The 25,581-nt window shown below is 40.5% G+C and overlaps 1 protein-coding gene across 6 annotated transcripts in view; it reads right to left on the bottom strand.

Moving 5' to 3' along the window:
- Positions 1-25,581, bottom strand: part of RERE (arginine-glutamic acid dipeptide repeats) — a 426,890-nt gene that overhangs the window by 281,751 nt on the left and 119,558 nt on the right. The gene's annotated exons all lie outside the window — the stretch shown is intronic.

The following is a 25,581-nucleotide window of genomic DNA, read 5'->3' as shown; positions in this document are numbered from 1 at the left end:
AAAAAAAAAAAAAAAAAAAAAAAAAAAAAAACGATCAATGCCCCCCAAAACGGGGGATGCACACCTGGGTGGCTCAGTCAGTTAAGCATCCGACTCGATTTTTGGCTCAGGTCACAATCTCACAGTTCGTAAGATCTAGGCCCTCTTTGGGTTCCATGCTGATGGCATAGAGCCTGCTTGGGATTCTGTCTCTCTCTCTCTCTCTCTCTCTCTCTCTGCCCCTCCCCTACTCACACATGCACTTGTGCTCACTCGCTCTCTCTCCCAAAATAAACAAACATTAAAAAAAAGAGAGATCAATGCCAACTCTTGTTCTTCCTTCCATAGTATGTGATGTGAGTTGTAGACAAGAGTAATAGAAATTCTTCAACTTAACTGCACTTAACTAATCCTTAGAAAGTCTTGTTGGGAACTGATGCCCCGAATACCTGCCACATCAACCGGTCCCTTAATCACTGATCAGATTTTAGAAAAATTCTCCAAACTGTTCAACCGGTCATTTTCTCCTCATGTTAGAGACCAACGTCAACTTGAACTACAGAACCATATAAAGAAGGATTCACTTCACAAAAGTTTTAGAAGGCAAGCTGAAGGACTAAATAAAGCCAAGTCAGGTACTTTCTACCAAGAAAGGACAGAAGAACAGAGGGACAGAACAAAGGGGGTTAAGGAAAAGAATCCGCCAGTGAGCAAGGAAGAGGAATCCACTCCCTCAAGTGGGATATTAAATTAAAATGTTAATAAACAGCAGGGGAATATCAGCATCTCTAGGGAAAAAAGAGACTCTTAACACCTAAAAACACCATAGGGTGCCAAAGCAGTGGGAGTATCTCTGGTCTTAGTGTCTGACTCTAGATCTCAGCTCGGGTCATGATCTCATTCATGGTCCATGAGTTCGAGCCCCGCATCAGGCTCTGTGCTGATAGTACAGAGCCTGCTTGGGATCTCTCTTCTCTCCTTCTCTCTCTCTCCCTCGGTCCCTCCCTCATCCTCCCCCCCCCCCCAATAAATAAACTTAAAAAAAAGCAAATAAACATTTGTTGAATAACTATGTATCATACAAGTCCAATCCAAGCCATCTGAGAAGTAATCCTTAATGCCTCCAAAACCATGCCATACTATTCTTGCCCCTCTTTAATGAATTCCTTTTGCAATAATAGTCTATATCTTACAGCTTTGCATTTTAACATATATTACTAATGTAAAATATCTTGTTATTTAGTAATTCATGTGTTTCATATATCGTCTCCTCTCATTCTTCTCTGTAAACCTCTACAAGCAGAAACACACTCTGGTCCTTGCTAGCTTTAAACCGTGGGCAAGTCAACTGCTCTGTCTAAACTTTGGTTTCTTCATCTATTAAAAAAGAAGATAATAATACAACAGACGCCATGGAGTCATTGTGAGGTATAAGTAAAATGACCCATGTAAAAGTACTAATCTGCACAACGCCTAGCAGATACAAGATGCTCAATCTGTGGCACTTACACTGAAGATACTAACAAAAAGACCGTGCTCTGCACATCCCTAGAATCCCACCGCATGATACACATTTTGCAGAAGACACTATGTTAGAATACTTCTAGCTGATCCTAGGAGTATTTGTTTGTACTGCGAGATAGGAAGAACTGTCAGTTGTCAGAGAAGCTTGTTCTGACTCCCCAAGCCCCTCGAAAGGGCTCTCACAGCCCTCTGAGAACCTCTTTTCTTCACACCAACCTACTCTGGCTGTATAAGCATGGTCTCCTGTTTCTGCTTAGATTCCTAGGAGCAGAAATTATACCATGGTTAACTTTGAAAGCAATCAAATATTTGATGAATGAACAAAATCCATTTATTAATTAGGCTTCATTTTTCATTATCCACTAACATGCTTTCCTCTTACAATCAAAGAACACAGATCATTAAGGCAGAATAATAAGGTTCTCATTAATGTTTCTCTTAAATACACGAAAACAGGCCACCCCTGGGTTTTTTGTTTAAAATTTAAATTGCAACTTTCATGTCACATACTAACGGTGTCTTTATATTCCCTTTTTCATTCCAACTTTCTCTAAAAGAAAATAAAACCACATGTCCACAAAATTGTAACATGCCTGTCCACACGAAAATGCCCTCAGATGTTATTTATTACAGAGCCATCTGAATCACTTATGAGATGAACACAGGGCTGTGCTGTCCAATATGGTAGCCAGTAGCCACGTATGCCTGTGTAAAATAACTGAAATTAAATACAATTAAAAATTCAGTTCTTCAGTCTACACTAGCCACACTTCGAGTACTTGCCAGTAAGTGGCTAGGAGCTACCATATTGGACAGAGCAGATATAGAACATTTCCGACACCATAGTAAGTGCTATTAGCACTGATTAGATTAAGTGTATCTAAATAAAAATACTAAGAATCCCATTTCATCAATAACCTACTCCCTTTTAATCAACTCTAATAGCTCCAAGTAGAAGAATATGCATAAACGCGAACCCATTGGCTTTATCCGTGACTTTCACAAAGACAACAGATTCTTAGAAAAGAGAGGGTACGAAAGTCCCGTACCAATCTAAGGCTTCTTTCCTCTACTCCTGCAGCAATTTACACAACTTGACCTGAGGAAAAAAGAGCAAGAAAGCATTTTTCTCCACTATACCTTTCATCCAACCATAGTCACATCTGCCAAGTTTTAGAATCACAGGTTCCATTATCTTACAGTGACAGCATTGCTTTGTAAATTCCGCCTTCCACACTGATCTCCTCTGACTCACTCAACATATTATACCATCACTCTAAAATCAGGGCCTAGAGCCTCTCTGCCAAATAGACTATATGTAATGACAGTCTGGATAAATCATAAGTCTACCTGCTCTTGGGGGATTTTTCCAATCCTATGCAATTGCTGTGTGGGTATGTGGGAGGCTACACACGTTTCTTCATAATAAACACAAAACCCCAATTTCTGCAGAGGTGGTAAGTTACCTCTGTATTCGTGACAAAACATGACAGGCAAAGTTCTGTTTTCCTACAAAACTAGGAGCACAGGCACGAGGGCTATGCGTAGAAACTAGGGCTTCTAGGAGCATATGTTTTCAACCACTTATTTGTACATAATGTTGAAATATCTCAAGGCATTCCCCGAGCACTTCACTAGTTTCATCTACCACTTGTGTTGATTCTCACAGGCTGCTTACACACAGGAAGAGGGGCAGAAGAGGAAGAAGCCATGACTTTGAGCAGGGATGTTTTCGTAAAATTCCTCCCTAAAACTTGAACCATTAACATCCTTCCATAATTCAATACAATGGTACTCACCTTAACACAATAACCTAGGGGAGATGGGTTTCTGAAGTGACGTGGGGGGAGGGGAATGTTATAACCTGGGTACGTGGCAAAGGATTTAATGTTCTGGATGAATGGCAGTCACCAACACCCTTTTCACGGAGACTCTGGGGGAAGCGGGGAAGGCTAGATGAACTTGGTCCGTAATCATCATTCCAGCTTTCTATTTCATTACAAGTATGAAGGAGAAAGAAAAGCGGGGGGGGGGGGGGGGGCCCTTAAGTATCTGTAAGAGTTGCATTTCTCAGGAACACCTTCTTTCACCCTGCAAGTGCCAAGTACCAATGACCTCTGAGGGGAAAGGTCAGCCATCTGCCTTGAGAGGAGGCCAAAATGTGAGCAACTATTTCTTTGCACTGAAAGAGCTTCTGAATCTGAGAAAGCGAGCAGAAGTAGGGTGGTGGTCTACAGAGCAAATTCTCCCCAGGGAATTCGAGCTTGAATACAAAGTACTGTATCCCATAGAAAATGTTCCCAGTAGGCTCTGACAACAGGAAGGAGCAATTCAAAAACCAGGACATAAGGTCATATGGATGGGGGGAGGGTGGGAAGGGGAGAAATAAGGAAGATGAGGGAAGAGTCTGAAAAAAAATCTTAGCTCGAGGCATGAGAATCAGAACCACAGGCCACGAGGTAAAAAGGAAAGAGACACTGTGAAATATGGTGTCACCTATAAGACACCTATGCTTAAACAGGTCCTTGGGAGAAAAGAAAACACTCAACCAGGATTTTCTAAAAAAAGAGGGGGGAAGATTATACCACCTTAGTTCCCCACTGGGGTGTGAAAAACTTTACTAATTTAAGTGTGAGAGAATGCCGTTTCATTGTTCACATCCAGCTCAGATTAGGACCTTCAAGTACTATAACCCAGAAAAAAAGGATACAGGTAAATAAAAGAATAAGAAAAAAAATGCTTTCCACGAATATGGGTCAACTCTGCAGGAATACACGTCAAGAAAGCATTACCATATGTCCTCTACAAAGTACACATCGAAATTTCAACCAGCTAAGTGGAGGGCAAGAGAAAGAAAGGAGGAAAGCATGTAAAGAAAAAAAAAGAGAGAGAGAATGGAAATTTGAAAAGTCATCATAAAACAACCATAAGCACCAACAGATAAAAATGTTAAGAATGGGGAAGAGAGGTACTTATTAACAAACTTCCTGGACTTGTAAGACCATGTGTCTCGGGGCACCTGGCTGGCTCGGTCAGTAGAGCCTCAGGGCCTGGAGCTCTTGATCTCAGGGTAGTTGAGTTTGAGCCCTACGTTGGGCATGAAGCCTACTTTAAAAAAAAAAAAAAAAAAAAAAGGTCTTTCCTTACTTACAAAAAAGCTAACAGAAACGATCCGAAAGAAGAGTAAGTGGAGGGGTGGGGAAAGATGTCGCAAGAAGAGACATGAAACCAACAATAAACGCCACTTCTAAGATGGTCCAAGAACTTCCAAACCAAACCAGATATGAACTGTATATAAGTGGAATAAGCTGTAAGGATCTCATAGATCACAGTTCATACACCAAATTCTTCATAGCAACCACAGAGTCTTTTTCTTAAGTATTTTGGTCAGGTGCTTTGAAAATGAGGTTTTGGAAGCCACATCTTACCACCTTAAAAGGTAAGATGGCTGGTTCTTTAGTCTAGCTCAGTTTTAATTTCTATAGCAAATATTTGACTTTAAAACATCTAACACCGTGGCAAAGTACAAATATTTGCTTAGCTTAATCATTCTCTATATATTATTCTACTTCCCCCGTAAATATAAAATACAAGAGGAAACCTAAAATCATTAATGCCTAAATTTGGCTGCAGTTTAAAATGTACTATTAAACAAAATTTGAGAGTGAGTATAACTTCAAGTTCTGTATCACAGGCCTTCCATTAAATCAAGAAGACAGAGGCATCTGGGTGACTCAGTGGGTAGAGTGTGTTAACTCTCGATCTTGGGGTTGTGGGATCACTTAAAAAAAATCTTAAAAAAAAAAAAAGAAGACTATGATGACAACAAAACAGCAAAAATAAAGAAATAGGGGCGCCTGGGTGGCTCAGTCGGTTAAGCGGCCGACTTCGGCTCAGGTCATGATCTCGCGGTCCGTGAGTTCGAGCCCCGCGTCGGGCTCTGTGCTGACAGCTCAGAGCCTGGAGCCCGTTTCAGATTCTGTGTGTCCCTCTCTCTGACCCTCCCCCGTTCATGCTCTGTCTCTCTCTGTCTCAAAAATAAATAAACGTTAAAAAAAAATTTTTTTTTAAAGAAATACAGCCTGTAGTTGGAATTTTAAGAGACGCATTAAAGAATCAAGTCAGAAGTGGGAGGAGAAACTGAAATGGATCATTTTGTATCCTAATATTCATATTGAGAGATTTGAATAAATATAGTAACTCAACATGGCTCTAGGTTTGAGAAGCAGACCCCTAAGTACAATGAGCTGCACACCAAAAGTAAGTTTTGCACACTCTCCTCTTATTCAACATAATCATGCAAATGAGACTTGAGGCTTATTTTGATCCCAAGTTTCATGGACTCTGAATCCTAGCCTATTTTGGCTAAGTGACAAAGATTTCTGCCTTCCTCACCCCCAGGCTGTCCTTTGTGCTGTAGCTCGGTCATATCATGAGATTAAGTCTGTTTATTCATGTGTGAAATGGGGACTTGTTCCTTCCCTTATACTACAGGCTGTCTGTAACAAAGTGGGGCTCTATATTCTTCACAACTTCATGACTAATAATTGCAAGTAAATTACATCTCCCTTCCTTTATAACATTTATGGAATGTGATACAATAAATTCTCCACATTTCTTAAACTACACAACTGGTTTCTTCTGAGGCACTGTGAAAATTCTGTCATTCTCTTGGGAGTCTCTTGTTGTTGTTCAAGTCAAATTTTCCTATTTGCATTTTTGTTGCTGTTCTGACCTTGGGAATCTGTCCTACTAAGTATGACCCACCATAAACTTTCTCAAAATGACTGTGACCATGTCTTGTTTTATAAGCATATATCTTGGTTTCTTTTGGGGTCAAAGTGTTTATTATGTATTGACAATAAGCATTCCCATGTGCAGACAATAAAAATTAATATTACCTACAAAACAAAGATAACAGCACAGGACTTCCTAATGTCTGTATATCCAGGAATGTAAAGCATGTAACGATTATTTAAGAAAATGCTGGCTGTAGTAACAGAAGCTAAAATAAAAATTATAGAAGCAAGTAAGGATGTACTTTTCACAGGTACTCCAGCCTCAATCAGGTTTTTTAAACCAAGCCTTTATTAGAAATGACACGGATTCTTTCACAGGGCTTAATTCAATCCAAAGAATCAGGAGTCTCAGATCAAATTCAAAAGTAGGAGATAAAACTACACAATGCTATATAGTTTGGCAGAATGAGCACTAGTGAAGCCCAAAGACATCAATCAGAAATTAGCCTCTATTGGGGTGCCTGGGTGTGTCAGTCGGTTAAGCGTCCGACTTCGGCTCAGGTCATGATCCCACGGTTCATGGGTTCAAGCCGCACGTCAGGCTCTGTGCTGACAGCTTAGAGCCTGGAGCCTGCTTTGGATTCTGTGTCTCCCCCTCTCTTTGCCCCTCCCCTGCTTGCACTCTGTCTCACTCACTCTCAAAAATAAACATTTAAAAAATGAAAAAAGGGGCGCCTGGGTGGCTCAGTCGGTTAAGCATCCGACTTCAGCCCAGGTCATCATCTCACCGGTCCAGAGTTCGGGTCCCACATCAGGCTCTGTGCTGACAGCTCAGAGCCTGGAGCCTGCTTTGGATTCTGTGTCTCCCTTTCTCTCTGCCGCCCCCCACCCACCCCCACCCCGCTCGTACTCTGTCTCTCTCTCTCTCTCTCTCAAAAGTAAATAAACATTAAAAAAAAAAAAATTTTAAAGAAAAAAATAAATTAGGCTTTATTATTTTACCAACTCTGGGCCTTGCTTTCCTCACCTTAAAAAAAAAAAAAAAAAAAGATGAACAGGACTCTAAAGCTCTATTAGAGTGATTCACCAAACTTCAATTGAATAACTTCATAAGCCAAATGTACCAAATGTTACAAATTATCAGTATTTTAGGTATCAAATGCCTGCGTAATTGGGAACACCAAAGCTTGCACATACAAGTAGAAAGCTGATGGGGGCCCAGTGAAGTCAAGTGGCACCCCGCCCCCCACTGCCCCGCAGCCGCAGCCGCTTTCCAGGCATTCCACAACTCAACACCTCACGTATGTACCTCTCTGCCCCCTTGTTTTTCCTTCTCATCCCATTTCTCCCTCCAGACTTGTTCTTCACTTTTCCATCATGCTCTGCTTAAGAGTGGCAACAAAGGGCACTACTTAGATCTAATGATTATAGTTAAGGACTAGAGAAATTAAATTGCTGAACTCTCCAAAAGAGAAAAGGAGGGGGGGATGGCTGGCTCAGTCGGGAGAGCATGCAACTCTCAATCTCGGGGTCGTGAGTTTGAGCCCCATGTTGGGTATAGAGATCACTTAAATAAATAAACATTTTTCAAAAAGAGACAGTGAGAAGCAAGGGGAAGGGGCCTTTCCACAAACCTGTGGTGATGATACAATGATAACTTGACAATCTGTCTGCTGTAGTTTAGGGGAAAACCATCCCCCAGAGTTACTGGTGCTGCTTTGGACAGAAAACCAATAAATGTATAAAACAAAAAATATTCATTTATGGCAGAAAATAAAAAAACAAAGTGTATCTACCTCTCTGACTTAATATTAAAAAAAATGTCACAACTATGGCTCCATGGGGCTATTAAACCAAAGCTCAAAAAAAACAAAACAAAACAAAACAAAACAAAACTCGTTTAAACGAGTTTCTTCCATAGCCCTCTTTCAAAGCTAGGTTAACAATACTATTTAACATGTTTAAAATACTAGGTGTTCAGTTTTTCACAGTTGGCTTTCGAGGATCTTAGTAATAAAAGACAGATACTAAATAAAATTTCCATTAGAGTCAGTGGTGCTAAAACAGGACTTAAATTTTTCATGGCTCAAAGAGTGCCAAAAGCCTTCATTTTAAAGCACACTTCAGTAACCAAATACATTTCCAATGAATTAATTTACCAAATAATACATTAGGCATATTAAAACTTCATCCTCTTTTAAGTACTAACAAGTCTGCTAGAAAACCAAGTTATCATCAAGCCAGTGTGATTAAATACAGAATCATTTCTCATTTAAAAAAATATCCTGGGCATAAACAAAAAGCCCTTCCTCCCTTTCACATAATGAAATTAATACTAAAACACACAAGCTTATTTTGAAATCATTTGTCAAGTATATTAGCAATGAGTGTTGAACTTACAGCGAACACAAAACAAAGAAACCAACTTCTACTAGACTTTTAAAAAACAAACAGAAATGGTCAATTAAGCAATAATCAAGTTCAAAAGTACTTGGCTAAATGATCACTGCGGCTCCTACAGAAGACCATCAAAGTCAAGTTCAATCTCATGTCCTCCAGTCCTACGCCCCCATGATGACAAGATCACCATCATCTTGGCTCTTGCAAAAGCAATGAACTTGGAAGACAAGCTGGTCACCTTCAGAAGGTAAATACCAAAAGTGGATTAGAAACTCCTTTACTAGTGCAGATATTTAGAGCTAACCTTCTGAGTTCCGATCCATAATTTACAGATGCCTTCAATTTAAGCAGTTTTCAAGTCAAGTCTTTTTAACTAAAACCTGTTCAAGTTTGAACCGATAAGTTAAAGAATTGTAAATTTACTTATTATCTTCTAAGTAAAATTTTACTTATTGTTTCTATTGCTCTGAAAACCATAATAAATTTTCCATCAATTGAAGTTAGCTAATTGTAAGAGAACCTGAACACGCCATGTCTAATATGTAAGATATCAATGCAATCTTAGAAGGGAAGGCATAAGAAGAGGAAAAGGGTAAAATCTGTATGATCAAGCCAGGTCTACTAACAGTTAAAAAAAAAAAAAATTGGGGGGGGGGGGGCATGTGGGTGGTGCAGTTGGTTAAGCATCCATTTCAACTCAGCTGATCTTTCATTTTGTGAGTTCAGACACTACATCGGGCTCTGCGCTGACAGCTCAGAGCCTGGAGCTTGCTTCAGATTCTGTGTCTCCCTCTCTCTCTCTGCCCCTTCCCCACTCATGCTCTCTGTCTTTTTCTCTCTCAAAAATAAACACTATTGTAAAAAGTTTCTTTTTCTGCATGCTCATATTTGGCGCAATTCATGTAAATTAATGGAGTAATCTGTAACCTGTTCTCAGTTAAATTCATCTATCAAGAACCTGGAAATGATTTATTTACCAAGGGAATATTAATTTAAACAAGTAAAAGTAATCCTAGCACTGTCACTAAACCAAGCTTTTGCGTCCTTGTATTTTTTTTTTAATGTTTATCTATCTTGAGGAGACAGAGAGACAGAGTGCAAGCAAGGGAGGGGCAGAGAGAGAGGGAGACACAGAATCCAAAGCAGGCTCCAGGCTCCACCTGTCAGCACAGAGCCCGATGCAGGGCTAGAACTCACGAACTGGGAGATCATGATCCGAGCCAAAGTCAGACTCTTAACCGGCTGACCCACCTAAGCGCCCCATTTCCTTGTATTTTACTATTAAATGCTGAAACTGATTTTTTTTAAAGCATACCCTGAACAAAACACTCTCCCTGGCCCCTTTATTTTAAAACTCAACACCCAGTAGACCAAACTGAGGTTCTCCTGAGAAACTGAAATGAGATTAAATGTTTTCATTTTTAAAGACACAGTACTGGAAAAAGTCCAGTGAAATTATCTTACCTCTCAAAACGATTCTCTAATACACCCCTTACACAAAGAAAAAAATATATGTTTAGATATGACCAAAATAAACCTACTGAGGATCTTCTCTAAGGTCAAAGTGAGGAGGGGGCGTGGGGCAAGCTGAGGGCAAAGTGCAGGCTAACAGCATGCCCCATGCCCCACACCCCCAGGCGGGACTTTTATGATATGCCTCGGGACTTTTATGATATGCCTCGGACACTCCAGGCTACCCCAAAACAGGAAAGGACCAAACACCAAATGGTTAAACTGCTATGTCTCCACCAGTCTACCAGAAAAAAAGGTGATCCCATTATCGCCTGAAGTCCAGGAACTCGCTACTATCTTAATGTTAATGCTTTGCTAGAGGGAAAAACAACCTCAGCTGGACAACAGCTAGGCCTCCAGTAAGTCTTTAGCATGTGAAAGTCTCTTTGGAAACTCTCCCCCCCCCCCCCTACAAAATGGTCACCCCCCACACTTACAGTACAGCTCCTCCTGCCCCCGGGCGGGTCCTGTCCCATGGTTTAATGAAATCACCTTTTTGCACCAAAGACGTCCTCAAGAATTCTTTCTCGGCCATGAGCTCCGGATCCAACGAACCCCCCATAACCCCAAAACTTCATCAAAGGCATCTACCGAAATCAACCACATTCAAAGGATAAGCTTTCGGTCCCTCCCTCTCTCTACCTGTTCTATCACATTTGGTCTATAGAAATCTCTCTGCCAGTGGTCCACTGTTGATTTCTTTATCATCCACTCCACTAAGTCTGGGGGCTGTGATGTAGAAGAGATAGCATTAACACGGAAATCAAATTAGGTATCGAGGGGCAGTGAGTGGAGTAACCCGAGCTCTTGGCTATTTTCACCCGTTTAATGGGAATCACAGTCCTCGCTCAAGAGACCACGCTGAGGAGGAAGTTTGGAGTATTTTAGTGTTCCAAAAAAGAAAGATAATATTATCAGATTTGTAAACTAAGGACTGGATCTCTCTCTTTATAGTTCATCACAGACCTACCACATACTAAACTGTTAAAAACAGACCTACATTAACGCACTGTTCTGGAGGCATAATGTTCTGGAGGCATAAAGGAAATTCAATTAGTTAAAAAGTAACCACTTCAGGCAAATTCATCCATCTTTGCTCCATCTACCAAATACGAACAAATTTTTTCACTGACCAGTCGGGTTGTCTTCGCACGGTGTGATCACAGTTTCATTCCCTTTATGATACCATTAGCACTAAATTAAGTTAAATGGGATTGCTCTGCTGGTTCTCTGGTTCCGAAAAAGAGAAAACATGATTGCAAGTTCCTTTGATCTCTATCATCACCTAGAGAAATAGGATACTAAACTGTGTGTACGTTGAGTGTGTAGAAAATAAATCACTAGTAATTTTTCTACCTCACAAGTCTGCCTACAGTGTCCCGGCATTGTCCTGTCAACTACTAACATACATTAATCTATAAGGGTAAGAGTCTTTCAAAGAGTTTCATGAGCAAGAAATCTAATAACTTACTGGTAGCTAGTAAATGTAACTGCCAACTTAAACCCAATTTGAAGAAAGCCACCTCAGTATTATGATGCCATGTGACCTGATCGGCCTTTATGGAGGAGATTCCACTAACTCCGTGGGTCACTAAAACCCTACATTTGAAGTTAGGATTTTATGAGGGCTGGTTTGATCGATCCTGAGAAGAACTTTTCAGTACACATCCCCTAATCCAATATTTTACCCATTACACATGGAAAGGCTTTCTAAAAAATATTTTATATTTGCTAAGTACATAGCAATTAAAATATTTTTAGATCAAAGTTTCCATAGCAAATATTCGTACTTCCTTACTTTGAAAGCTAAAAATCATATTTCCAAGTATCAAACAGTAAACTACTAACTAATGGTTGTAGGGAATCCACAATTAGAAAGTTATTAACGTCAACTAAATAATGGACACCGTCTTTTAACTGGTAGAGTCCTGTTCAGAACTGTTTTCAATGTTCAAAAAGGTAGTTACACTTCCTCTCCTACGAGCTTTCCTGTGCCTAACGTCTCACGGCTCCCCAAAGCCTTGTTCCCCCCACAGGATACCCCACCAAAAGCACCCACTGTTTCCTGCTCACTCTTCTGAAGTCTGCTTTCAAGGTGCCAGGTGAAACTAAATGATCTAAGGTTGCCCCAGCCTACCTCTAGTGGAGATGTGAAGTAGGCAGCTGAGCAGGTCTGCACTAGAGATAAAAGTTTGGGTTACATTCATTTAAATCGGTTTTAAAGCCCTGAGTCCTAGAGCACAGTGCAGATATTCAACAAATTATTTATCAGACACCTATTATAACAGTGCCAATTATTGTTATACATGCTGGAGATACATCAGTGGACCACACAGATTAAAATCCCTGCCCTTCAGGGCTTTATTTTCTAGTGGGAGGAACAATAAGCAATGGAAACAAATACATTAGTATTATGTGACAGGACACTCCAGGGAAAAAACAGAGCAGAGTGAGGGGAACTGTGAGCAGAGACCAGGGGTCAATATAGCCCCCCCACCCCCACCCCGAGACTTCAGCGCGAGGCCACACAGAATTCTGGGAAAATATATTCCAGGCAGAGAAAAACCGGCAGTTATCTTCACCAGAGCAGTCTTCTGGCATGATGGGTGATGGATTGATCTGAGAGAGGAGAAGAGAACTGGAGAAATTAAGTACAGACAATTCTTGTTGAGTTCTTTGCTGCAAAGAGGAGCACAGAGAAACCAGCAAAAGCCATTAGGGGAAGTGGGGCCAAAAGAGGATTGGGTTTTTCTGTTTTAAGCTAGGAGAAAAGCAGTACGTGTGCATGCTGTTGGGAATGATCCAATAGAGCCTGAAACATGAAAGATTCGAAAGGGCAGAGGGTGGCATCTCCGAGGGCTGGGCTGGCCGGGCCCTCGGAGAGCTTGAGAACAGCTGTTCCATCCACATGCAGCCAGGCAAGCGGGGTCTATGCTGCAAGGTAGTCAATGGGGTGGTGGGTGTATGCGAACGTTCCTTCTGACTGCACTGGTTTTTCTCACTGAAGCGGGCAACCCAGCATGAAGACGGGACGAAGGAGAAAAGAAGAAAGTACTACAGAGTCATCTAGGAACCTGGGTGAGTGAATGGACTGGGAAAATAAAGTATGATTACCCAGCAGCCTAAGGGCCCACTTGAATTTTATGAACCATCTGGGAATCAACACTAAGAAATTCCCCTAATCTGAGACAGAAGGGCTGGCTGCCTTTCTATTAACAAATGAAAAAATCTTTAACACAAACTGCTGAAAATGGCAAATGTCTAACATATTTTGAGTGCACCAAATGTAGAACAATCTAGGGGCGCCTGGGTGGCGCAGTCGGTTAAGCGTCCGACTTCAGCTCAGGTCACGATCTCGCGGTCCGTGAGTTCGAGCCCCGCGTCGGGCTCTGGGCTGATGGCTCGGAGCCTGGAGCCTGTTTCCGATTCTGTGTCTCCCTCTCTCTCTGCCCCTCCCCTGTTCATGCTCTGTCTCTCTCTGTCCCAAAAATAAATAAAAAACGTTAAAAAAAAAAAAATGTAGAACAATCTAGAAAAGTTGCAGTTTCTCCAAATAATACGCTGAAAGAGACTACATCCCATTTTCACACCATATTCATAACTGCTTTATCTACCTTAAAGGAGTCATCAGTCAGCAAAGGATTGAATAGCCTCAGGCCAGGGCCAGAGCTAACTCCGCTGTCAGATCACTGTGAACAAAAGCTGCCTTTGAATGCCTTCAGTCAGTTACATATTGTAAGAGTAAAGCTATAGAGAGTTAAGTTATATTCTTACTCACAGAAGCACAAATTTACACATAAAACATTACCTAGCAGTATTCAATCAATCACCAGAAACTTCTAAATAAAAATCTATTCCTAATTACACTGTGATGATGGTTGCACAACTCAGAATATACTAAAAACCAGTGATTTGTACACTTTTTCAAAGGGTGAATTGCCTGTTATGGAATTTTTATCTCAATAAAGTTTTTTAAATGTACTCCAGGGTTTTCATCTCAAATGAATCATTTTTATCATCAGGATATGAAAAATTGATTTTTTTTTTAGTTTCTCTGTTAAAATTTAATGTGAAATGGAGCAAATACAGTATGTCCTGACAGCTCATAAATATTAAACTTTGCAGGGATCCAGAATTCTTTTAGAATGAAAGGTGGAGTTTGGGTTGGGTTGTGAGTTGGATTTTTTTTTTCCTTTTTAACTACTGAGAGTTTATAGCTTCTAACATTCCGGTTTCATTCCTTTGTTCAAGACATACTTAAATCACCTTACCTAAAATGAACACAAGCAGTCTTCTGACTGGATAACTCCAAAGAACACCTACATTCTAGACATTCATCAGCAAGACCGAATGCAAATCAATTCCTCGACCGAAATAAAAGGATAAAATGTCACAAGTACTATTTCAAGTACCATCACATTTTTTAGCTTTATGATACTTCACAGAAATTTTATACTTCAAATCTAACCAGCAGGCCAAAGAATGCAAAAACTCTCCCGGAGACAAGAAAGATAAATTCAACAATTTCACCATAGATGTTTCAATTCCCATGTTAAAATGTAAAAAGTGGGAGGTATCTCTTTTCACTTTGAAAATAATGTTCCTAACAAAGACTAAAAATAAAGGTTATGTTCCTTCTAAAGCAAAAGATTAGAAGACTGAACTGCCAAGATTAGAATGGTCATGGGAGGAACAAGGGATAGAGACGCAAGAAAAAATAGCTAGTAAGAGGCTAAGCCACGTCCAAAATGGATACTGTGAATGCAGGGAGCTCAATTAACTTCTCTAGGCTTGGCTCTCTCATTTTGTAACCTGAGAAGCCAGCATCTGCTGTTTCCTTCATAAGGTAGCTATGAGGACCAAACCAGAGGTTGGGGAAGGCCGTCCCGTAGGCGTAAAGCCTTCTGCAAACAGAAGCATAATCCCCACTTCACTTGGGAAAGCTCCGTTGCTGCGATAAGCCACTGACCACCTTTTGCTCTGTATGTATGAAATTTACTCCGTATTAGTCTGCTCAGGCTGCTATAACAGAGTACCATAAATTGGGTGGCTTTAACAGCAGGAATTTATTTCTCATAGTTCTGGGGGCAGGGAAGGCCAAGATCAAGATTCCATCCTATTTGGTTCCCTGCCTTCTCGCTGTGTCCTCACAATGTGTGTGGGGGGACTGGAGGGAGGGGGGGGACAGAAGGGGACAGCGAGAGCTCTGGTCTCTTTCTCTCATCACGGAGCGCCACCCTTATGACTTCATCTGAACCTAATTACCTTCCAAAGGCCTTACCCCCAAATACCAAAACACTGGGGGTTAGAGCCCAGTGTAACTTTGGGGAACCCAATTTAGTCCACAGCACTCTCCTATATAATTTCTTTAATGACTGTCTTTAGACAGAAATTAAACCTTTGTATAAAAAACAAACAGGAAGCAGGGAAAATTTCAAGGCTATCTTACTTTTAAAAGGGTCTTACTTAATGCAGCTTACTGAGATTTATACAATAGAAAACTTAAAATAGATGAGGGAAGGAGATGATAACAAAGCTAAGATTTATTCAGCATCCACCTGTACAAAATACTGCTCTAAGAGCTTTCCCCTTGCCCTGACAGTAGCCTCACAAAGTAGGCATGATCTATAGAAAAGGACTCTGAGGACACAGGAGTGAAAGAGGTGTGTGTCCTCAGGTCACACGGCAAGTCTCACAGGTGATACAGGCTACAGAGCTCGAACTGTAACTACACCTCCTGCATTGCTTCTCTTTTCCTTGGGACAAAGGAAAATTGCAGGGGGTTGGAGCAAAGAGATGAAAAAGATGAAACCGGGGTGCTTGGGTGGCTCAGTCAGGTCATGGTCTAGCAGTTCATGAGATCAAGTCTGGAGCTTGGGATTCTCTTTCTTTCTCTTTCTCTCTCTCTCTCTCTCTCTCTCTCTCTCTCCCCCCCCCCCCCACCCCTCATCCCTTCCTTCTCTGTCCCTCCCCCCTCAAAATAAATAAACTTAAAAAAAAAAAAAAAGAAAGAAAAAAACTGAAACCATGAATGAGGTGTTCGGGTTCATTTTATACCTTCCTTACGTGTGGCCAAAATTTTATAAGCAAATAGCTTAGAGGAAATTTGATCAGCCACAGGATGCTAAATCCGTAAGTTAAAAGCAAACCACATTGCTCAGGGGGGTCGTTCTTTCTGGTACCAAGAGCTGAGAAGTTTCTCCTCTTGGTCCTCATAAGGACAGCGTGCCATGGTGAACAAGAGCCCACAAGCTCCTGGATGAACTATTCAGGGCACACAAACATCAAGTTCACGGGGCTCCATATACGTCAATGGCCTCACACCACACTATTCAAGTGAAGGAAATCTGCCAAAAAGAAGAAATGCAAAAGTAATTCAAACAGAGGTTTAGGGCTCACCAGAACAGTTCTTGATGGAGAGGTCCAGGGATGGGATTCGGGAGTTCCATAAACTACCGTGACTGGGTATTGTGGATAAGTAGCCAAACATTCACTAACTTTGCTCTGAGGGAAAAATCATGGCTTGTCTGATACTCAGTCCAGCCGCTGATAAACACAGAGTTAAGAACTCCTGACAGGAATTAATCAACTGCACAACCCCAGGAGAGCCTATCCAAATCATCTTCACAACCAAAACTTTGAGTAGATATAGAGCAGAGTTAATTTGATGTTAAATTCTAGTAAGTAACTGGATACATGCAAAGTCAAAACTGCTCTAAATAAGTGCAGCTGGGAAGTAATTGCAGCTTCATCTCGGAAGGGCACAACATCTGCCCCATAATACGCCCTCAAATAGTCACTGCTCCAATAATTATTAAATATAAACTCCAAGGACAGAATCCAATCTTCCCCATTTCTTTTTTTTTTTTTTTTTTTTTTTTTTAATGTTTATCCGTTTTTGAGACAGACAGAGAAAGACCGTGAGAGGCGGAGGGGCAGAGAGAGAGGGAGACACAGAATCTGAAGCAGGCTCCAGGCTCTGAGCTGTCAGCACAGAGCCCGACACGGGGCTTGAACTTATGAACTGTGAGATCATGACCTGAGCCGAAGTCAGACGTCCAACTGACTGAGCCACCCAGGTGCCCCTCCAATCTTCCCTATTTCTGAGTGCCTTGCCCATTCCATAAACGGTTTTACAGTAAAGAAATTAATATAAATCTTCAGATCTATACATAATTAGCAAAAAGGGATCTTTGGCAGAATGAATGGATTTCAAAAAATTCAAAGCATCCCTTTCCCTTTAAAATGAAATCTTTTGGGGGCTCCTGGGTGGCTCAATAGGTTAATCATCCGACTTTAGCTCAGGTTGTGATCTCATGGTCTTTGGGTTCAAGCCCCACGTCGGACTCTGTTGACAGCTCAGAGCCTGGAGCCTGCTTCAGAATTCTGTGTCTCCCTCTCTCTCTGCCCCTCCCTGCTCATTCTCTCCCTCCCTCTCTCTCTCTCTAAAATAAACATTAAAAAAAATTTTTTAATGAAAAAAATAAAATGAAATCTTTTGCAAAATAAAGAACACAGGGTAACTAAGGGGAAATAACACTTGCATAGAATCAGTGAAAAATTAATACTACATTTTACATGAACAATAGACTAATAACATCATTATACAAGAATTATGCCCATTTTTTAAAAAGTGTAATCAGGTTATACTGTTCCTTAAATTTATACCGTTTTGCCTTTCCCCTACAGGATGGAAAATGGGCCCATGTAATATATAATATTTATGGTTCTCATTTCTCCCTCTCCAAGGCAAGTGGGAGAGAAAATCAAAACTGCAACACAGCTGACACGAGAAATGAGTAGTGATTTAAAATTTTTTCATAAACAGAAAGGGCTAAAATCCAAAATAATGACAACACCAAATGCTAGCAAGGATGCGGAGCAACAGGCACTCTCCTTCACTGCTGCTGGGAAGCAAAACGGTACAGAACCTTTGGAAGACAGTATGGCAATTTCTTACAAACCTACACATACTGTTACCCATACGATCAGAAATCACATTCCTCGGTATTTATCCAATGCACTGGAAACTTATCTCCACACAAAACCTGCACAAAAATGTTTGTAACACCTTTATTCATAATTGACAACACCTGGAACAAAGATGTACTTCAACAGGTGAATGGATGAAATGTAGTACATTCAGACAATGGAATACTGTCAGTGATAAAAAGAATGAAGCTATCAAGGCACAAAGCAACATTGAGGACTCTTAAATGCTTACTGCTAAGCAAAAGAAGCCAATCTAAAAGGCTCCATACTCTCTGATTCCAACTATATGGCATCTGGAAGGGGCAAAATTATGGAGACAAATATATCAGTGGTTGCAAGGGGCCTGGAGAGAGAGGGAGGGACGATGAGGTGGAGCACAAGGTGTATTTAGAGCAAGGAAACTACTCTGTGTGATACTGTAATGGTAGATAGATTATGAAACATTTGTCAAAATCCACAGGATTTACAACTCGAAGACTGAACCCTAATATAAACTATAGACCTTAGTTTAATAAGAAGTTATCAACACTGGTTCACCACCCATAATAATGTACCACACTAATGCAAAATGTTCATAATAGGGGAAACTGAATGGGAGGGAGCATATGAGAACTTGCTGTACTTTCCACTCAATTCTCCCATAAACTAAAAACTATTCTAAAAAATAAAGTCTATTAATTGAATTTATTAAATAGTGGCTTTAATTCTTTTAATGTTTTAATGTATCACATACAATAAAATTACTCATCCAGTAACAAATGTTTATGCAATCAACCCCAACCTGTTGAGAAAACTGAAAATGACTATCGAAAAAAGCCAAACTGCTTTGGACATTACATTTGTTCAGCACTTTTTAGTATTCCTTTCCATTCAAAGATCAAAACGTAAATTGCTTCTGTCCCCAACATACTTGAGAGTGAATACTAATTTATATACTTCTTCCCATGGACATCTAACATGTTTTTAAAAAACAAAAAAGGTGAACATCCCACGACTGAGTATTCCCTTACCTATTCAGTGTGCGAATTACGTTCTGCAGAAAGAGCACAGCCTATGAAAGAAGAGATTGCCTGGGTAGATGATCAAAGAAGAGGGGATAAATAAGGGGGGAATTAAAAAACAAAAGAAAGAATATATACACAGGTAAAAACTCTTCAACCTAACTTTCCTAATTATTAAAATATCCAGGGGCACCTGGGTGGCTCAGTCAGTTAAGCGTCTGACTTCAGCTCAGGTCACGATCTCACAGTTCACGAATTCAAGTCCCATGTCAGGCTCTGTGCTGATAGCTCAGAGCCTGGAGCCTGCTTTGGATTCTGTGTCTCCCTCTCTCTCTGCCTTTCCTCTGCTTGCTCTCTGTCTCTGTCTCTCTCTCTCAAAAATAAAAAACATTAAAAAAAATTTTTTTAAATATCTACACACACAAAAAAAAGACAAAAGAATGAAATATCTAAAACCAAAACTAGAAAAATAATTGTTCAAAAGGTTCAAACTAGATATGTTTTTCTATGCAGTTTTAGTCAATTAATAAATAAATGTGTATGCCTTTCTTACCAGCCCTGTCACATATTTAAAATTCCTAGATAAATTCAAACTATTTTCCTCTGTTTTACATTTAATTTATGCATTACTAAGCAAATAAATAATAGTATGTATGGTCAAAAAATTTAAGATTTAGTAATTTATGTCCTTCCAAAAGAACATTTACTAAATCTCTGTAAGAAAAAAAAAAAAAAAGCCTTTATCCTGGGGCGTAGATTTGAGTATTGAAGGGCTTTTTTGTTGTTGTTGTATTTGTCGGTAATTCCAAAAAATACAGAAAGTTCTCTATGTAACGTTATATGTGTGTGAGATATCAACTCAATATATTTAACACTTTAAAACCATTTAAAAAGACAGAAGGAGGGGCGCCTGGGTGGCGCAGTCGGTTAAGCGTCCGACTTCAGCCAGGTCACGATCTCGTGGTCAGTGAGTTCGAGCCCCGCGTCAGGCTCTGGGCTGATGGCTCGGAACCTGGAGCCTGTTTCCGATTCTGTGTCTCCCTCTCTCTCTCTGCCCCTCCCCCGTTCATGCTCTGTCTCTCTCTGTCCCAAAATAAAAAAAAAAAAAAAAAAAAAAACCGTTGAAAAAAAAAAAATTTAAAAAGACAGAAGGATAGTAAAACAACAAAAACATTTTTTAAAGATAATCAAGAGCCGTTCTCCAATCTGGCTCCTAAGAGATCACATTAAAAAATTCTGGTTGGGGCACGTGGGTGGCTCGGTAGGTTAAGCGTCCGACTGTGGCTCAGGTCATGATCTCACGGTTCCTGTGTTCAAGCCCGGTGTTGGGCTCTGTGCTGACAGCTCGGAGCCTGGATCCTGCTTCGGAATCTGTGTCTCCCTCTCTCTCTGCCCTTCCCCCCTCACGCTCTCTCTCTCAAACACTAAATAAACACTAAAAAAAATTCTTTTATACTTCTGGTTATCTGCCTCTGTATATGAGCACTCTGGCTGTTTATGCAACACACAAGCTGCCCCAAATAAGAAATCCTGAAGGCAAAGCAAAAGGAAGTAAGTAATTTCAACTGGCATTTACGAAAGGCATACAAGTGAAGTCACTACTGCTGCTGAGGTCCCAAACCAGCAGAGACTTGAATATACCACTGTTTCCAACCAGCTATTTTTAAATTATTAGTAGATAATCTGGTGAGCTTGCAGTAAATACAGCTGTGAACACAGCAGCACACACCATCTGGAGGCTTTTGACTTAAACAATCTTTCAGATGCACAGTATATTCACGCTATTTTGTTCCTTTGAAGCTCAGTCATATATAAACTGACCCTTTTTTTAAAACCACAACTACAAAAGCTCATTCAGTTTACGGAAAACAAGACAAGAGAAACAGATCTAATTGTTCAATTTTGGAACCAAGTGATTATTTCAAATCTTTGCTGGCATAAATACTTTAAATTTTGTAAAGAATTTCCCATACTTTAAAGAGTTTTTAACTCTTCCTAGGTACTTCTAACTAATCCTCTGAAATTAAGATGTTTTCTACTTTCTGAAGTGATTCACATCCATTACCTCATTTTATCCCCAAACCTGAATACAACTGTCACATTAATCATCATAAAATCCTACCTACAGAATGCCATTGCCATTAACCTCTTTAAAACATCAACCAATGACTGTGATTAACCTGCGGCCTCTTCCAGCCACCTTCTGGCACCTCCTTCTCTCACTGCCAAACTCCTCCACATTTTCTGAGCAAAGGCAAACTAGTTTCACTTCAACACTGGCCATCCTCTCTACCTCCTGGGCGTTCTGCTGTCACCAAACTGTCAAAGGTTCCACTGACTCCTGCATAGTTCTCTTGGTTCTCATTCTCTAGTCCAGGACCTAGAACACGCACGTGTCCTGTCACCGCCCACTTAGAAGCGCTTTTCGTCTGTACCTTTCAGACCTCCTTCTCTCAAGTTGTTCTTCCATTTCTTCCTCTTGCCAGCATGTTGGCTTTTCTTTTCTAGTAACTATACGTACACGCATGACCTCAGCACTAGCTCCTACGTGAGATTCAGTGAGTGCTCTCTGGTTTGCATAGATACATCTCAAAGCCATGTGAGCCACATCTGTGGGGGAGAGGGCCAGGGAGGCCCTTTAACAAAGGTCACCTCTCCTAGGATGAGAGTTGGTCAAATTAAGAATAGAGTGAGGGTTTGGCTTGGAATCCTGGCCTCCCCACGCACTAGCTGAGAGGCCTTGGTCAAACTGCTTAATCTCTCAACTTCAGCTACCTAGTATACACCTAAGAGGAATTTAAACCTGCGAAGATTAAATAATGTATGCAAAGACAGAACAATACTAAGGAAATGAAGTTATTATTCATAATTCCATCATCTAAAGATTAGCACTGTTATCATTTGGTCTATCTGTTTCTAACCTTTTTTCTTAACCTCTGTGAATACATTTGGCTGTACAGAGTTTGGAATCACGATGCATAAACAGTTTGGCTTCTATGGCTTTCTACAGGGATTTACATTAAGGCTTCTTCATATCATGATAATGTTTTTTTAATTTTAGAGAGAGTGAGCAAGTGGGGGAGGGGGCAGGAGAAGAAGAAGGAGAGAGAGGGAGAAAGAGGGAAAGGGGGATGGAGGGAGGGGGAGAGAGAGAGAGAGGGAAAGAGGGAGAGGAGGGGAGACGGGGAGAAGGAGAGAGGGGGAGAAGGAGAGAGGGGGAGGGGGGGAAGGAGGGAGGGGGGGGGAGAGAGAGGGAGGGAGAGAGAGAGAGAGAGAGAGAGAGAGAGAGAGAGATCTCTCAAGCAGGCTCCACTCTCAGGACCCTGGGGTCATGACCTGAGCCAAAATCAAGAGTCGGATGCTCAACTCATGGTTGCATATTATTTCCTTTTATGAATGGGCATAAGTCAACATTCCTCTTCTGCTGTTGAACACTTAAACTGACAAATCACAATCTTTAAAGTTTTTGCTGTCCCATTTTTTTCCTTTACCAAAAAAAGTCTGTTCTGCCTTTATTCCACCTGCAAGCTAATACACCATCTAGTTGTATGAGACACATTTTATCAAGAAAGAAAACTGGTGCTTTAAAGGGTGATGTTAAACTTCCCATATTCAGCTTCTAAAAATCACTACCATGACCAAAAGTTCTATCTTTGCACGGAATCCTCATGTTCCCTTTAATTTGTATTGTCTTCCTCCATTGGAATGTAAGTGCTCTAAGGGGCTTCGTTCTTTTTTGTTTAGCAACTAAAAGAGTACCTAGAGCAGAATTAGTGCTCACTATATTAAGTATTAGCTGTTATTATGTGCCAGGCATATTCCTAAGAATTTTGCACAACCCTCTGAAATAGACTGATCATTTTCCTCCTGGTCACAAAGAGGCTAAGTAACATATTATATAAGTCTCACAGTGAGTAAGCAGTAAAGCTCGGAACTGAACTCAGGCAGCCCAGCTATTAACCACCAAGCTGTACTTAAAAAACTGATTCATCAGACCAGCAGAGCTCCATGTATAGCATTAAACATTGAGTACAACTACGCTTTTTCTGCTAATTAAATGCCAACATTATTGTTTTATTTCCATTACAAATATATATCAACTATATCAAGGATTTTTGAATAGATTTTGGAGGGCACTTCTATGACCCTAATCACCATTAATAAATTTGGATTCAAAAAATATGGTCTCAAAAAAAATGAATTTACGAATGAACTTTTGAAATAACCTGTTTAGATCTGGGATACTTCCATTTTCCCCTGGATTCGGCAGTTGCTGTTGTCAATCTAAACATTTTCATTTCTTTTAATTAAAGAAAACATTTTCTAGATAGGCTAACTGAAATTAGCATATTTTTTAGAAAATGCTGCACTCTCTTTCCTCATTCCAGGTAATTTTGAGAAGGACCCATTTCTCCAAAGGGTTAAAAAATACTTCCGCCTACGCCAACCTCCCTTCCCCAGCTCCAGCAGTCCTCCCAACACACATCTCCTTGTTCCACTATCAGTAACTGGGGCTCTGGAAAAGGCTCTATGTATAAACAGATTTCAGTCCATTTTGTTTGTGGTTTTTGCTCCTTTTTAAGAAACACAGGGAACAGTCTTAAAAGGCTGTGATGGTGAGTATTTCCTCAAGACAGAGGCAGACAGTAAGGAGACCAGACTACTGAGAAAAAAAATGTGTCATGCACATCGAAATCTATTTTATGACCAGAAAAGGCTGGCTTTGTCACAGTCCTACATTCTAACACTCAAAGCTACTCAATCTGAAATAATTACCAATAACGTGGAGCCAAAAACTCATTTTAAAATTTAAAGGTGGTCACACATGTCCCTGGACAGACATTTCTAAACCCTTCTATTAATTACCCAGTTCTTGGCCAAGCTGCTGTTAGTCAATGGCTCCCTCAGTCCTTTGGTTACAATGTAAGAAGAGGTAAGAGACAGGGAGAAACAGTTTAGCCATGTTATTACTGTTTTACAAACTAACCCCAGAATAGCAAATAAAAACCAGGTAGGGGTGGGTGGGTGGGTGGGTGTGTGTGTGTGTGTGTGTGTGTGTGTGTGAGTGTGTGTGTGTGTGAGTGAGTGGGGGGGGGGGGAAGAGAAAGAGAGAGAGACGGAGTTTCAAATACTGGCTTCCTATGTCATTTTAAAATGGATGGTTCCACTGGCTACTCAGACTACACAATTGCAAACAAAACCCTCTGACCTTGGAAAAGAATAGTAAATGTCATACCTACTAATAAATTACATGTTTTACCAATTTCCTCAAAACCAAAAATAGATCTCCAGCAAGTAAACTATTTCATGAGTAAACAAAAGCCTGTCTTGTTCTATCATTTGCTTAAAAGCAAGCATAGTGGCAATGGGAGAGGGATTAAGGAACACAGCCAGACAAGTCCATAAAACCTCCCGTGTAAGATAAAACCACCCTGAAGGGGCGGCCAATGATTTCTGACCTAACAGCTGTACACAGTTGCACTAATTGAAACGAAAAGCTCGTCTGCATAATACACAGGCAATTCCCTGACCCTTACTGACAGGGTGACACTCTTCACCTCCCCCATACACAATGTAAACAATGAACTGGCACACAGCTGAAGTTACCTGAATCTGGAATATGTATACATTCAAGCATTTCAGAAATAATCACAACCACGCGGACTGGAACGTATCCTATAGGAACACTGGCTATAAAAAAAAAACAAAAAAAAACATACACACAAAGGAAGTGGTACATACATTACGTCAGCTCTCGCCTCAATTCATAAATGCAAAACCACAAAAAAACAAGACAAAAATTTAAATAGCCTCTTTCTGGAACCCTTCCTACAGTGAATGAATGTAGGTTAAGTCTTTAAATAAGTCCCTGAACACTACATTGAGGCATGCCTTCACCAGCCAGGGGAAGGAAAAGTGTAACCTTAGTCAATTCTATCTCGCAACCAGATCAAATAACATTTCAAGCGCCGCCTGCCAAGCGCCAGGGCCTGCCAGAGTACAATGAGCACTCAAGTGCTCTGGCCTGAAAACCACCTTTCACTGGTCCCAGAGAGCTTTATAAAATACTTTAAACACTACTAAATTACAGAGTTGAAAAAAAACAAATACAAGCTTCTAACTGCTGCTCCCACACTATTGTGAAGTTTCTGTTAAGTCTCTAAAATGTCTGCCTTGTGTTATTTTATTAGGCAATGTAAATATTCAGAAAGGCAAGTGCCTCTTAGAGCTCAAATCTAACACATGCATAAAAATGTGGACTTGGTTGTGCATCTGGAAATAATTGCCCACAGATCAACAGGCTTACATGGGATATTGTTCCCATCTGTAAGGTTTCAAATCATGTCTACTTTAAATGTGGAGTTCCTAGCCAGAAATACAGAGGAAGGGAAGGAGGGGGAAGGAGGGGGAAGGAGGGGGAAGGAGGGGGAAGG

The sequence above is a fragment of the Panthera uncia genome (genome assembly GCF_023721935.1).
Source record: "Panthera uncia isolate 11264 chromosome C1 unlocalized genomic scaffold, Puncia_PCG_1.0 HiC_scaffold_4, whole genome shotgun sequence".
NCBI classification, from domain to species: domain Eukaryota; kingdom Metazoa; phylum Chordata; class Mammalia; order Carnivora; family Felidae; genus Panthera; species Panthera uncia.
This window is presented reverse-complemented; position numbering and strand designations above follow the sequence as displayed.